This window comes from Dendrobium catenatum, unplaced genomic scaffold (assembly GCF_001605985.2).
Source record: "Dendrobium catenatum unplaced genomic scaffold, ASM160598v2 fragScaff_scaffold_716, whole genome shotgun sequence".
Lineage (NCBI taxonomy): Eukaryota > Viridiplantae > Streptophyta > Magnoliopsida > Asparagales > Orchidaceae > Dendrobium > Dendrobium catenatum.
Window position 1 is genome coordinate 3572965 of NW_021319178.1, and position 16921 is coordinate 3589885.

A 16921-nucleotide genomic window follows, 5' to 3' on the forward strand; every position below is an offset into this window, starting at 1 on the left:
CACTTGAGAATCTTTCCTTAGGTCATTCCTGACCTTTAGAGTTAATTTAAAGGAGTTGAGAGTTCATTTGGAGAAAAAAAACTACCTAAATTAAGCCAATTAAATAATTCAAAAAAATACATAAATTTCTAAAAGTCATGACTAATTCTAAGAAATTCCAATTTGAAAAAATCAAAGGCATTCTACTCCATTTTGGGTCAAATGTTTATTAAAATTATTAAACCTACCAAAACTTGTTCAAATTTAAAAAGTCAACAATTTGGTCAACCTTAAGTCAAAACTTTAAAAATTCATAACTAATTGTAGAAAATTACAAATCTAGCAAACTCAAAGCCTAATTACTCAACAAAAGGTCTAATATTAAACAAAAATATCAAAACTTTCAAAATCATTTTTAATATAAAAGTCAAATTCCCTTTAATCAAGGCATTTAAATAATTCAAATGATTCTAGAAATATTACAAATCTTTTAAAAATCTAGAAAATCTTAATCTATTTTTAAAAACAACAATAAATCAAATTTTATCAAAAAAAAAAAATCATCAACCTTCAAACCTTAATCAATCTAATTCACTTATTTTTATGAACACTACTAGATAAGTAGGACCTATTAATCTATTAACTTAGCCCCAAGAAAAGTGAAATAAATTTTATGGCCCTAGTTTAACAAAGATAGTACTTACCCAATCATTAAATAATACCTTAAAATAAATCTTAATCTTAATTCATTAAGATTTAAACTTTAATTTAATATTCCCTTAAGCCTTTCCAACTAGAACATCAAATATTTTTTAACTAATTACCATACCTAGGTCATACCCAAACTATATAACCTATCCTATATACTCTAGATGGTTTGCTAGGACAACAAAATCTAGTCTTAGGCTAGGCTTGTGTTTACTTTTTTGATGTGTGCCGAGTTTTCCTTGGTTTTCACTGCATACTGGTTGCTACTTTATATTGATTGATTGTTTATTTAATTTCATAAATTCTCTATTTTGATTTGAATATGTATTGCATTTACACGTAGGTTAGGAACGATTTATGCTAATTCAATCTTATGCAGGTGGTCATACTCATATAGTGCATTTCAAAAAAAAGGGGGAAAATCACAAATGTTAAATTTTTGTAGGTGTTGTTGTTGCTCTAAGTCCCCTTTTAAACTTATAAAGGGCATGGCCAAGCATGGTTATGAATTTGAGCATTTAATATATATATATATATATACTTGCTTGGGGATTATTTGAATTATAATTACCTAAGATAACCATATAGGTGTTGAGTCTAGTTTTTAATTTTTTTATCATATATAATTAAAGACAATTGAGTTGTAATGTTCAAAGTACTTTGAGATGGGATGATTAAGCATCCAATTTGGAATCCAAAGAGGAAGGGATATCTTTTAGCAGAGAGTTTCTACCTATTCAGAGATCTAAAAGATAAAACCCTTTCCAAGGGGGAGCTTCTGTTTATTTGGATATCTAGGCTCGATAATCTAAGGAGCCCTATAGAAGGACATAGAAGTGAATAACAAGAATACTTATTCTCAAAGTCACTTGATTCTTAGGATTAAAAATCCATGCTTATTTTTAGTGGTACTCGGCCACTTTAATTTTAACAATTCAAGGTTGTAATATTAAGTGGCACTTGCCACATAGACTTTTAATTTGATTGATTTTATTATTTATATATATGTTGATTGTGATATAGGATTGCATGCTTTTAGTAGTTATTTTGGCGATCTTGTATGTCATATTTGATTTAGCCTGGAACCTGATTGGAGGCTCGTAAAGGTATGATTAAAAATTCTTCTACTTGAATAAAATTAAATTTTTTAAGATAACATAGCAACTCTAACAATTTTAAAAGTAAGCTGGGGATTACTGGCGGTTGGCATAGTATTTTATTGCACTTTCTTTTCTTTGTTAGCCACTTCCCCGCCTGTGGGTTTTGGCAGACTACCTGGCCTATGAGGGTTCAGATCTGTCTAGAGGAATCTATATAATCTTTAGGATAAAATCTATTTTTAAACATCTTTATAATTTCTTTATTTTTATTTTAATCATTTATCAAGTTAACAAGCGTAAATTGCATTAGAAATTAATCAAAGAATCAAATAAATTTCTAATTTCTTTAATTTAAGTTTCATATTACCCAAGGTGGATAAATAAGAATCTGTTCTAGATCTTGGTCCCATTTCTACAAACTTATCTTAATTCAACATCCATATCCTCCCTTTCATAAAAGATAGGTTATATGGTTTTGATACACCTAGGTGGTTTAGCTGTCTCCCCAATCTAAGCTAGGGTAAGTCTAGATCTTGCATTGCATTAGTTAAGTTTGGGTCATTAAATTTTAGTGCCTAATTTAGACTTAGATTTTGAGGAAAGTTCCCTGAGTTTGACTATAATAATCAAGATGAACATAAAATTTTGTTATTTGAACCTAATAGGGAATGATATTTTCACCTTTCATGGCGGTATATTATTCATAATAAGATGTTTGATTTCAAAATTTAAATTATAGGAAATTAAACATTCCCAAAGAAAATTAGACTTTTCCAAAACTCCAACTCTTTTAATCAAATACTCAACATGCTAATATTTGTTTAGCCTGAATACGATTAGGTTCTCTAAGGATAAAAAATTTCTACTCACAATTAAATAAAATAATTAGGCTAACATAGAAATATAAGATAATCTAAGAAGTAAGCTCAAGCATACTGAGGGTCCCATACTTATATATTTACCTCTCTTACTTGTTAGGAACCCCATTACATGTGGGTTATGGTAAACCACAAGACCTATAAAGGTACAACTCTATTTAGGGGTTGTTGTGCAATATCTAGGAGAAAAATTATTTTTTAAGATAAATTTTTAGCCACTTTATATCATTTAAATATACAAGCTAAAGCAATATTCATTATAAGTATGTCATGGTTAGATGATCCAAAATTTGGACCTATTGGAGCTCTAGTGACACCTACCAAAAAATAATTAATGATAATATGTAGATGGATTAAAAATTTCTAACCACACACATGCAATAGAGGTGAAATTCTAGAACATTGAACTAAGTGATATCATAAATATTAGGTTTTAATTGCATTTAATTCAGACTTCATTAAGGTAAAAAATAATCAAATAAAAAATCAGCCCTTTTAGGGGCCAAAAATTTCTAAATAATGCAATAAATCAAAATTAAATCTTAAAATTATAAATAATATCTAAATTAGGTCAAGATATAATCCTCTATCTAAAAAAAACTAAAAGCTCTTTCATTGGACTTTGAAAGTTTGTTAGAGTTGTTAAGCCCTTATGAACTAGTCGAATGCTAACCAAGAGGGGGCAAATTAGTAGTTTTAAAACAACCTTAAACAAAAAAGCACAATATTTTTGAATTATTTTAAAGCATTAAACCATATGATCATCCACATAAAAATAAAGTATGGAAATTAAAATGGATAAATGTAATATGAAAGTGCACAGCAGATTTTATAGTGGTTTGGTCAACTTGACCTGCGTCCACTCCCTAGAGCCTCTCCTTCGAGTAGTGCACTAAAACACAGAGACTCTCCTTTTGCTCCCACAACCAGGCAGAGAAGCATTAATAAACTCCTTTCCACCAACCCTACTGAGGTAGAGAACCCGACACCCTTTTACTTCCTCCTAAAATAGGCAAAGAACCTTGAATGATTGCTGAAGAAGACCTCCTTAGAGCCTCCAAGGAACCAGGGATGACGACTAGAGAAGATGAGTCAAATCCTTGCTAGAAGAAACCTTTGTGAACCCCTCACAACTACCCATTATAAGATCCTCTCTCTCTCTCTCTCCCCCCCAAGCTCTCCCTCTCCTTCTCTTGGCTCTCTCAAGTCAAGATAGCAGTAAAAGATCTCAACAATAATAACCAAGAGATCTTATAAAGAAGGGCTTAAAAATTTCCCTAATTTGTAACTTATCATCAAAGATCATTCAGGACAATCCTATACGATCAGTATATTTTTAGTCTGGGAGGATTAAACTATTAAAAGCCTTATTTATTTTGATTGCCTAGGATGATGTGGACATCATCCTGTATGATTAGTTCAAAACCATACAATCATCTATCACATCATTCTAGTCATCTAGAAGATATATATTGGACGATGAAGAAATAAAACTTTTCATCCACGATGATTCTTAAATTATCCCGTACGATTAGTTCAAAATAAGGGATCATCGTCCACCACATCATTCTGGTCATCAAAGAGATACACCTGGATGATGGAGAATTTCTATTGATCATCTAGTATATAATTTTGGTCATCTAGGCGATCTAGGAGAAGACTAAGGTTTTTCTAACTAATCGTCCATGATGATCCAGCAATTGTCCAGGATGGTATGATCGATCATTCAAACATTAATTGTTTTCCTTAATCACTTTACTTATTTAGGCATACTTGTAATGATTCTTCCAGGATGATATGGGATCGTCTTGTATGATTTCTTAAAAAAATAATATACCTAAAAAATTTGGCGGCTAATTCTTTTTTATTTAAGCCTATTATCCAGGATGATGTTAATATCGTCCAAGATGAATTTTTAATTTGGTTTTCTTAACACAGATTTTCTAATTAAGGTTTCCAATTTTGATAGAACATCTAAGATAATTTTTGGATCATCATACATGAAGTGATCAAAAATAGAAAAAATCTTAAGCCTATAGAATTTCTCCCCCTGAGTGTGTATATGCAAGGTTACTTACCATCAGGATCCAAATTATTACATATGAATCTAGAAAAGGTAAAAATATTGGAATTATACTTATAGACTAACTAAGTCCTAATCTATCCAATCTTGACCTATCTTGATTTGCAATTGACCTTATGGACCTGAAACATTAGTAGACAGGGTAATAGTAGAAAAATAAAATGCCAAAAATGTTTGCTATCATTAAAATTATAATCCTTAAATCCAGGTTTGCATTAGACTTCAATATGGACTGTAATTTAATAATTAAGGAAATTCAATAATAAATTAAAATAAATTATTAAAATTTATGAAAAAAATCTAATAAATTCTAAACTGTTGATAACACTCCTATATGTCAAACCTAATTTTTGGGATTAATTTCAAGGAGTTTGGAGCAAGTTTGATGCAAAAAATAATAAAATATCCTTAATTAAGTAATTAAAAAATTCAATTAAATTAAAAAACTTCAAATTTTCATATCTAATTCAAAACAACTCCAAATTGAGCAAACTCAAAGAAATTAGACTCCTTTAAGGGTATAATTTTTTTTAAATATCAAATTTTTAGAAATTACTATAAATTAAAAACTTAACTATTTTGTCAAAAATGTTAAAATATACACCCAAACTTTGAAGAAATCTTAACTAATTATAGAAATGTTCAAATCCAGCAAACTTAGTATAACTTTACTCATCTTAAGATCTAGTATTTATAAAAATAACAAAAACTCAATAATGTAATCTTAATCAAAAAGTAAAAAATATGACCCTTTTTAATGAATTAAAATAATTCATAAATTCTAAAATTACAAAAAAGACTAAATTCCAGGGAGACAACAATCCAATCAATATAATCAGTTAACCAACCTCAAATACATAACAAATTCTCCATTTATGAAAATTTTTGGATGGACTACCTTGAATTATGGGGCTACGTATCATGAAGAGACCTTGGTTCTCGTACACGTTGTGGTAATACAACAAACAAATTCAATAGATTCAAAAGTCATAAAATTAATTAATGATTTGTTACTTAACCAAAATTAAAGCCTTAATACATAACATCAACTAGATTTTTAGTATGGGCTACTTAGAGATGTGGGGTTGCATGTCCTAAGATGATGTTGGTTCTTGTGCCCGCTATGATAATGCAACAAACTAGTTGATAAAAAATAAGAAAATTATCAATCAAATGAATCAAATTTGTAACCAATTAGTCAGAAATCATTAAAACATAATTATAACTAGCTAAATCAAATAATCAATATTATTTATTATAGGATAACCCAAGCCAACAAGGCTTTTAACTTAACGCCAATGAGGGTTAAATAAATCTCATGACCCTAGATTAAAGAAAGGTAGTAATCACTCAACAATTTAATTTCACCCTAAAACAAGCAAAAACACTAATACTCAAACTCAAACTAACAACCCCTTCAACTTATAATAAATTAAATAAAATACTAGAAAAATTTAATGATAAACTAGCTTAGGATATACTTAAGGAACATAGCTTAATTCATACATTTTACATGATTTATTAGGACAACCAATCCTAGTTTTAGACTAGGCTGATGTTCTTTCTTTTCTACTATTATTGTCACAAGAGTTTTTGCAAATTTTATTGCATTATGGTTGTTATGACTTATTTATCATGATTTCTTATGCTATAAGTGTTAACATGTCTTTCCCCAAGACCCAGGTCAAAGAGTTGACTTGGTCAAATTTGACCAGACTAGACCCCAAGACCCAACCCAATGGGTCCAGGGAGTTAAGCCAAGTCTGCTGAGCCTAGATCCAAGAATTGGGTCAACCTGGTTGACCCATTTTACCCTCGAGAGCCCAAATCAAGTTCTAATCAATTCCAACCTTTCTTGGACTCAGCCCTCCACCTATTTAGGTCTAGTAGACCATATTGTTTGGGTCAACCCATACTTGGGTCAACCCTAGCTCAATTTGGTCAAACTAGACCTAATTTGGTCATAATATCACTTATTCAAATTCAAATCCATTCAAGGGGTTCTTTGGCCCAAACCCTGACTCCTTTTGACTTAATTGACTGGTTTGACCAAGTCAAACTCTAACTTGGTCAAACTAAGCCCTTAATAGGTCAAATTAACTTATTTAAGCCCATTAAAGGCTTTTAATGCAATGAATTACTCCCTAAATGATTCAAATTCAAAAGCCACGGAAAAATCCTCTTATGTTTCCACCAAATTAACTAGTTTTTAGATCTAGACCGTTCATGATAGGCCAAGGGATATAAATAAGAGAATTTTAGGGCTTCTAAAGGACTTTTTGACTCTTTCTCTCTCTCCAAGCAATCTCAGCCACTAAGATTTGGTTTGAGAGCTCCCACTACCCTCCTCTATGATTTCTAAGGCAAGACTAACCGACCAAGGCCGCCGGTAAAGATCGTCTGGCGAACCCGAGATGTTTTTCCTTCTTAGGCTTCGCCCTCTAGATCCAAGGCAAATCAAGGAGCGGGATCAACTACTAAATTTTTTGTGGACATTCTACAAGCTCAGAGAATGCAAGATCTACTGAATCCACCATTTGGATTGAGGTAAATCTCAAACCCTAGCTAGAACACATAGATTTATTTAACTTAAACCCCCATGAATGCTCTGCATGCGTACTATATGTGTTTAAAATTTTGTTAGGATCCATTGAGTAGATCGAGAGAACAAGGTGTTTTTCTCTATTAGGGTTCGGGTAGTAGCCTTTTTGCTCTGCGGATGATTTGAATAGATTATCTTATGATCAACGGTTCAAATCTCGTCGGTCCGCACTTATTTCCAACCACGTGGATGGAGCTGCAGTAGAGATTTTCCGTTCGATTAAATCACTGTTGTTCACACCAGAACCACGAAGATCCAACGGTGTCCGCTGCCCATTGACGTGGCTAAGTGGAGACCGCCGCCATTAATCATAGGCCAATGTTGTGGCGACGGTGGAAACATCAGCAATGATTGCAGCCGTCGCGGGATTTGAATAGAGGAATTCGACGATGCTAAGTGGTTTCTCGTGGATTTTTCTTCATTTTTTATTTTAAATAATTTTAAAGCTATTTTAACTTATAAAAATCATGGAAAATTCATTTCTGGGCCAAAAACTATGTACAATATATCGAATCGCTCGTATTCTTGGCCTCTTTAATTAAAAATATTAGGTATATTTTGAATTACTTTAAGAATAGTAAAAATAACTTTTTTAATAATTATTATTTTAATAATTATTATATTATTACTATTATTATTATTATTATTATTATTATTACTGCTTGGGACTTTTATTAGGATAACCATGCAGGAGAGTCTAGAATTTTCAATTTTCAATTAATGTAATTCTTCGTAATATTGGTGAGAGTTGTGAAAATAATTCTGAGTTGGGATACTCTTATCCAACTCGAATTTCAAAAGAAGAAGGAATCCTCAAAGGGGAGAGTCTTCTTCTATTTGGAAGATCTAGTTTGGATGGCTTTAGATATCCAAAGAGATAAGGCAATGCCCCCCCCCCCCTACAGGAGGGAATTATCTCTTCATTTAGATATTCAAGCCACGACGAATCCAAGAGGTCTGAGGAGAGATCCAAGTAGTTTAAGGAGGAGAGATCTAAGGAGTCCAAGGAGGAGAAATCCAAGGATTCCAAGGAGAAGTCCAAGAAGATTGAAGAACTGAAGACCCAATATCCCACTCAAAGTTATTTGCATCATTCTTTAGCTTAGAAATTCAGGTTGTTGGCAGTGGTGCCCGGCCACTTAACTTTTCTATAGACTCTGGTTTGTAATTAAGGGAAATTAGCCTATTGATATTTATTTGATTAGCTTTATTATATTGATGTGTTTGATTTATATTGATTGCCACTAGGGTTGCTCATTTTTCCTAGTTTCTTGGCGACTTGCATGCCGCTTTTGTTTTAGTTTGAATTATGTTAGGCTCTTTAAGGACTAAAATTTTTTACTCATAATTAAAATTTAATATTTAAGGTTTAAATAATTTAGAAACTTAACAAACCTAGGGAATATCCAGAATCATCTAGGGTCGCATACATATTATTGCATCTCCTCCCTCCATCTAATAAGATACCTCCCCAACTACAGGTAGAGTCCGGATAATCTAGCCTATAAGGATGAAGTGCTGGACCGGGGGAGGCCTAGTCTTTTCTAAAAATTATTTTATACAAAGCCTATTTTTTAAAATCTAAAGCATACATGATTTAGATGTTCTAAACTAGCATGCTTTGCATTAGAAATCAATTTAATTAAAATTTTAAATGCATTAGCTTGAAGTATTTACCCCACACAAGCGCAAGGCCAGTTAGGAAACTCTCTAGATGTCAGTCCTGCTTCCAAAAAATGTACTACCCATCCATCTTTCATAAGTGTCTTGACAATATGGTTTTAAAGCAATTAGGTGGTTAGCTAGCTCCCAATCTAGGCTAGGGTAAGTCCAGATTTTTTCTTCATTAGTTAGGACACTAGTCTTAATGTGCATAAAACACTAAACCAAATTTAGATTTAAGGTTCAAGGCTACTACACTCGGTCTCGTAGTATGCATAAATAGTGGGTAGAGCCCTTCTCTTCAGGGACTAAAAATCTTACTTATCTGCATCATAGGATGATGCCAGCTCCATCCTTCTCTCACGCATATGTCAATTGTCTGATTTTCTTTCTCCAATTTCTCTGTAGTACCCTAGACCCTCCAAATATTGGTGTGAACCCCACATGCTGATTAAGCCCTTTGGACTTTTTTTCCCATCGAGTAGGATTTTCTAGTTGACACCTTTGTGTCAATCCCACTTTAGAAGAGATAATATATGATCCTTAATTGAGAGTCTTCTTAGGCTCCGGCCTGAGATGTAATTATCCATGGGGGTTTGCGTCCGTGGGAAATTGAATCCCACATCTACTTAATCCCATCCGAGCTTATGTATCGGGTGGGGGAAACCTATTTTTTTGATTAGGTTGCGTATATTATTACCCATCGGGGTGTGCTTGCGAGAGCTGCTATCCTCAATGGTTAGTTGTACGCTTAATTTAATCTGCCCTTCGATTGGCCCGTTGGCGAGGAGCACTGAGGCTTGAGATTGTCTCTATCCCTCAGGGTAGGTGCGATCGTATACTCGTCCGTAATCCTACAGTCATAGAAGTGCCCTTTTAGAGGTCCATAGGTTTCTTGCGACCATGGTGGGACAAGTTTATTTCTCCATCTTTGGATTATATATTATCTTTTCTTGTGCGTACTATGGGATTGGTACTCCTTAGATTAGGTCTGTCGCACTCTTAGTTAGGGACTTTCCTTAGTTAGGATTTCTTCCTCTTAGCTAGGGTTCCTCCCTACTCTACTTCTTTTAAGCCTAGCAGGCTATTCTATCATTTATCCATCTTTATTGATTCTTTCTTCTATCTTGATTTTCATATCTAACTGATCTTTTAATTTTCTTTTCTTAGAAGCAGTGCCATGGCTCTTTTAGTACCTTCTATTACTTTCAGTTTTGGCTCGGACATATGGGTGACTCTTCCTGAGTCCCTTCTTGCTAGTCCCCCAACTAGAGGAATCACTTTTAGTTCCTTCACTGAGTCGGCGTTCATCACCCTTGGCAGACCCACCGCTGTTGAGGCAGCTGTATTCTCTCCTTCCTAGAGGAGAGGATGCGTAGCCATGCTTCCTTTCAGAGATCCAGTTACTCTGCGAATAGCCTGGGCACCTGCTCATCCCATTCTTATTCTTGCACAGCTAGTGCCCCCCGTGGTAATGCGACCAGTACCTAGACCACTTCCAGTTATCCCTATTGATCCTATGGTTAGGCAGCCAGGGCCTGCCAATCTTTTTACACAGGTTACTCCGGCCCCTCAGCATTGATAGCATATTGTTGTTACCTCCGCTGTTCTGACAGAGGTACCTCGTGTTTGAGTTCCCCCTCCCACTTCCACTAGAAAGAGGGGTTCTCAGACCGAGGTGCCTTCACCTTCTTTTGGTCGGGTTTCTATTTTTACTCGGCTCTCTCATCCTGAGACCGCTGGGCAGATCCCAACTCTTTATATTATTCCTATTCCCCCATCCACCTAGGTAGTGGGTTCAGATTGTCCGTCCTCCTCTACTTCCGACCTTGGGAGAAGGGCCATGAGGAATAAGAATAGGAGACTCCTTTTGGCTACATCAGAGGCATAGAGGCAGTAGATGACAGATGTTATAGCTCATCAGGAGCTAGTTCAGAGGAGAGTGGCTCCCAAGCAGTGGAGATCATGACCAGTTGCAGTTGCACCCACCCCGGATTTAGTTGTAGCTCCTAAGATAGAGGTGATCCAGGAAGGATGCTTCTCTCCACTAACACATAGTAAGATGAGGAGGACATTGTCTGTATTGTGGTGGCCCCTCCTATCACCACTACTTTACCCCGGGCTAGGGTCCCTAGGGATGCTGGTGTTTGAGACCTCTCTCTAAGGATTCTAAGCATCATCCGCCTAGCACGTAGTAAAGGACCTGTCAACCGAGAGAAGTTACTCCGATAGAGTTCTCAGGCTACTTTTCAGTTATGGAGATAGACTACGAGGTAGATGTGTAGTTGGCAGAGAGGATAAACACCTCAGTAGTCAATAGAGGTAATTCCAGTTGTTAGACAGACAACAGTTACTCATACTCTAGGATGATGCCCACGTCGTCATGGATAGAGACATTAGTAGGAGCTTGTTTGGCCCTTGAACAGCTCAATTATGGTAGCCCCTCAGCAGCCAGTTACTAATACAGAGCCCTATCGCAGTAGGTGGGTTTGAAGACGTCGGCAGGCAAGCACTCCTGTTGAGACATTTCAGCCAGTAGAGATAGTATCGTTGATATAGATAGAGCAGCCAGTGGGTAAAGTGGATTAGATGGATGTTGTATCTCCTTCCAAGCCTAAGGCAGTACTGATGGTCTATGATAATGATATTGTACCTACTTCCAATGGATCACCAGACCGAGTTGAGATAACTCTAGCTCCTAGCCCTCATAGGATCACTTCTCCTATGAGTCCCTATATAAAGCCACTCCGTCGAGCCTTCTTAGAGGATGAAAAACTCGGAGATGAGTTAGATTAGGATGTACCTGTACACTGGGTCTGTGTGGTTACCAGTCGAGGTCACTCGGATAAGTAGAGAGAGCCCGAGGACTAGGATGAGCAGGGAGACCCCGAGGTAGGAGGATCTCCCAGGTCAATTGACACAGAGGCCACAATTTTACACCTTCAAACATAGATGGCCAGAGCTAAGTGGCTATGACTGCATAGTTGATAGCCTTAAGGGCGATGTCCCAGATGACGGGTGAAGCCACTACCAATACTTCTAAAGATGAGCCAGTAGTACCACCAGTTGCACTAGATCCTGTGAGAGTGGATAGTGTCTAGAGAGCAGTTCTTGTAGTACCTATGGTTGTCCAGATTTAGTCAGCTCAGTTGTCAACAGGTTAGATTCAGGATTTAATAGCTCAGAAGGTAGAGAAGGCAATCTCCCCTAAGAAGATTGGAGAGATAGTTAGTAGAGGGCATCCTTATTTAGTGGAGTATGAGCTAGATCCCTACCCCCTTATTTTTATTCCTCCTAGATTTAGAGTGTTTGACAAGCTTGGGAACTCGATGCAGCATGTAGCTCAGTACCGGGCCATATATTGCAATATAGGAGGGAATGAAGCATTGATATTGAGGTTGTTCATGTTGAGTCCAGTAATTAGGTTGTTAAGCCTAAGTACTATATAAGTTGCATAAATATAACTCATTCAAATAGTAACTATTCAAACAGTTCATTAGCAGTTTGGTTGCGGTGGCATTTGCTAGGTACGCCAACCTATCCAACGACTCAGTCTGGACTTTTGCAGAGTTGGAACAGCTATTCATACAGAGGTTAGTCAATGCAGATCACCAGGTCACAGTAGGAGAGCTAGTGGTTACCAGACATCATCTTAGAGAGCCACTACAGGATTACATAGTCAGATGGAGAAATCTCAGCCTACAATGTGAGCCCCAGCTATAGGAGCAGTATGTAGTAGAGATTTTGCTAAAAACATAGATGATCCAATAGTACCTTACCTTAAGGAAATTAGTATCAGAACCTTCCAAAAGTTACTCACGAAGGTAGTGAGCTTGTAGGACAACATACCCGATGTAGTCCCTCCTAAGGTTGAGAGTTAGCCTTCACACAGACCTTAGTGGCATGAGTCTTCAGGGTCACCTCCACCCATGAGAGGGGAGGTACACAGTACTTACGGACCACCAGATAAGGGTAAGAGGCCCTTAGTTAGTTAAGCACCTCCACAGCAGTCACACTTAGCCAGTTAGTCTACACCACAGGCCAGACCCTCCCGTAAGACTCTAGAGAGTCAACATTACCTGTAGGAGAAGCTTAGTAAGGAATACTCTTTGAAAAGGAAAAGTATAAGAAAGATTTTTAAATTCCTTACTAAGAAGAATATCCTAACATTTCTGAATAAAAATAGAGTGGAGGAGGAGGGACAAATAGACCACCTACTCTATTATCCTTACCACAAACACATCAGGCATGTTTTGGAGGATTACTATGTTTTCAAGGATAAGATGGAGAGGTTGATGGCCAATGGAAAGATCCACCTGCAGGATAGTGATTTGGTACAACCTTTGAGAAAGGTTACTCAGACAGTTTAGATGATCTCCAATTCTGATCATAGTTCCAGCCACAATGACAGTCAGAGTTACAATCAGGATAGTAGTGGAAGATCACCTTATAGCTCTGAGGGAGAGTGGTAGTTAACACTCTAAAAGAAGACCAAGAAGATGTTAGATCGTGAAGTTTAGAGATAGTTTAGAGGAGGCCTTTCCAAGCCAAGTCAACAGATACCGCTCTAGTTACTACGCCAGCACCTTTCTCTTCTTCTCTTTCTATTGTAGTGCCTACTGAGCACATTTATTCTTCATTTATTTTATGCAAAAAGAAAATGTATGAAAGAGAAAAGTTTGTTGTAAATTCAGAAGGGAAGACAGGGTTTCTTCCAACACTTATGCTGAAGGATTATATTCTTCCTTCTACTGATGATGAAATAATAGAAGAAGATGATTCTGGCTATTTTTTATATTCTTTACCTACTATTTTTACTTCACTTCCTTTTAGTACTCACTCTTCTCATACTTTACATATCTCTTGTAATGTGAATGGTTATGAGTGTAATGATGAGTTTGAGTCTAAGTATGAAGATGAACCTATCTTTGTAATTCCAGAGGGTGGTTGTTACATGGATGCAGAAAATGAATCCGAGAACCAACTCCAGGCACTTTCCTTAAAGCCAACATAAGCCACCATCGCTGAACCAAAGGAATTTCTTACTAAGGATGACTCAATACAGGAAGTTCATTTGCGTTCATGGAAAGTCCTTCCACCCAGATTGGCTAAAAATACAAAAGAAAATGATAAAAACATTATTACCTAACAGGATGATCCTATCCCTTCCTCCCAAGAGAAATTTAAGGAGAATGGGAAATTCCCTCAACTGGAGGTTGATTACAATATGTTGGCTCACTTAAGGAAAATTCCTTCCCTTCTTACTGTCTACGACGCTCCGATGATGTCCCCTGACTTGAGAGAGACACTGGTGAAAGTTCTACTTAAAACAGAGTCGTATCAAGCTTTTTTCACTTTTGAGTCTGTTGGGGATGAATGTCATTTGAAAGAGATGCCATGTAATACCTTTTCCAAATCGTGATATTCTTTTAGGGACTTTTGAGTATAATCATCCCTTCTACATCACTGCTGAAGTTAATGGTTATGAGTTAAACAGGGTCCTCATTGACCAAGGGGCTTCAGTCAATATCCTAACATATGAAACTTTGAAAAGCCTCTCCCTAGGTCATTTAAAGCTCACTTCTGATAAGATTATGTTGAAAGGCTTCAATGACAAAGGCCAGCGAGCTCTAGGGTCTATCACCCTGCCTTTGAAGTTTGGAAATTTCTTAATTGATGTGAAGTTTCACGTAATTGAGACTGACACTTCATATAGGGCTTTCTTAGGAAGGCCTTAGATTCATGAGTATGGAACGGTGCCCTCTACCTTACACCAATATATGAAGTTTATGAGGAATAATACAGAGTATACTATTCCTGGAGATACCCAGCCCTTTTTCGTGCATGAGATCTCTATTTATGATGATGCCGAGTATTATGTACCTTGGAAGACTCATAAATCTCTACCTGCCTAGTCACCAGTGACACCCTCTAGTTTTGTATAGAGTCCTACGCAATCACCTGCATAGGGTCCTATATAATCACCAGTATAGGATCCATTACAGGTTAGTATTGAGCTAGGTGTTTCCACTACATATTCTGATAGAGATCCTTCTCATCTTGTAGTAAGGCACGATGTTTCCCCTAGTAAACATAGGGGAGGTAGAGGTAGAGGTCCAATCAATGAGCCGCGAAACAATGACACTCGGACTCCTCTCCCAAACCTTTACACTTCTTATTTGACTGTAGAGTCCGACTCTTTAGATGATGAAATGGTAGATATCCTTCGTCGTTCAGTCCCTTCATCACCTACATACTTTGCTGGTTAAGATTCATGTCCTACCTTTCATAGCCATTTGATACATGAGGGTGGATTAATTATCAATAGTAGCTCAAATGAGGAGGAGGCCCTCCGACGTCAGACTACTAGTGGATAGCCTTCTCCCTATCAGGTATGTGGAGTAGGAGTTGAGGATTTCGGTCAAAGATCTTTTGAAGCTCTCTCTAATAGTGATAATAGTCCACTATGAACTAGTGAGCACCTCATACCTCTCCTGTACGAGACATTTGGGCCAGCACGGTCCAAGGAGTGTACTTATTTATCCCATAGTGTAGGTGCCCCATTGGGACCTGTGAGCCAGGGTCCGGAGGAGATCGCTATGGATGTAGAGGTTAAGAGTACACCTCATTACCTTTCCCCTGTTGTAGAGAGTTTGGTTGAGCAAGGTCTAGTTCGTTCCACTTGGCCTGATGAATAAGCTTTACAGTAAGCCCGAGTTTGGTGAAATGATTTCTCTCAAGGACTAGGATGTGTAGGTTATATGGGTTTGAATCAGTCCAACAATACCAACATTTGTGATGTCTCCCATTCTTATCTGATTGTTTCTCTTTACGACGAAGAAGACCCGGATAACGATAACGATAGGGTCCTTGATGCTCCATAAGAGTTTGAAGATAGTGTCTCTTCTGCCAAGGACAAACTATATGAAGTTAACTTAGGCACTGAGTCGGATTCTAGGCCTATTTTTCATAGTACCCTAATATCTAATTCAGATACTTAAGAATACATCAAGTTGTTGTCAGAATTTAGAGACTTTTTTTTCCTAGAACTACACTAAGATGCCTGATTTAAATCCAGAGGTAGCAGTCCATAAGTTGGCTATTAAGCCTGAAGCAGTCACTGTTAATCAAGCACCTCGCAGGATGAGGTTGGAGATTGAATAACAGGTGATCGCTGAAACCAAAAAGCTTATAGAAGCTGGTTTCATTAGGGAAGAGAAGTACCCTACTTGGCTTGCCAACATTATTCGAGTCTAGAAAAAGAGTGGACAGATTTGTATCTGTATGGACTTCCGTGATTTGAACAATGCATGTCCTAAGGATGATTTTTCTCTTCCTATCCCAGAGCTTATGATGGATATAGCATCATCCCATAGCATATTCTCATTCATGTAACATTCATCTGGTTATAATCAGATAAAGATGGACCATAAGGATGAGAAGTTCACTGCATTGTGTACACCTATAGGTGTATTTTATTACAAGGTGATGCCCTTCAGCCTCAAGAATGTCGGGGCCACCTATCAACGTGCTATGACTATCATCTTTGATGAGATGATACACGAGCAAGTCGAATGCTATGTGGATGATTTGGTAGTCAAAAGCAAGGTCCATGGAGATCGCCTTCGAGATATATGAATCATTTTTGAATGTCTGTACAAGTTTGATTTAAAGATGAATCCTTTGAAATGCGCATTTAGAGTTAGTTCAGGAAATTTCTTAGGGTTTATACTCTGCTATCATGGTATTGAGATTGATCCTTATATGATCAAAACCATAGTGGATTTGAAGCCTCCTAAAAGTCTTACCTAGTTGAGATCCTTTCAGGATAGACTTGCTTTCTTGCGGAGATATATTTCCAATCTTTCTGGTAGGTGTCATCCCTTCTTGACACTAGTAAAGAAGAATG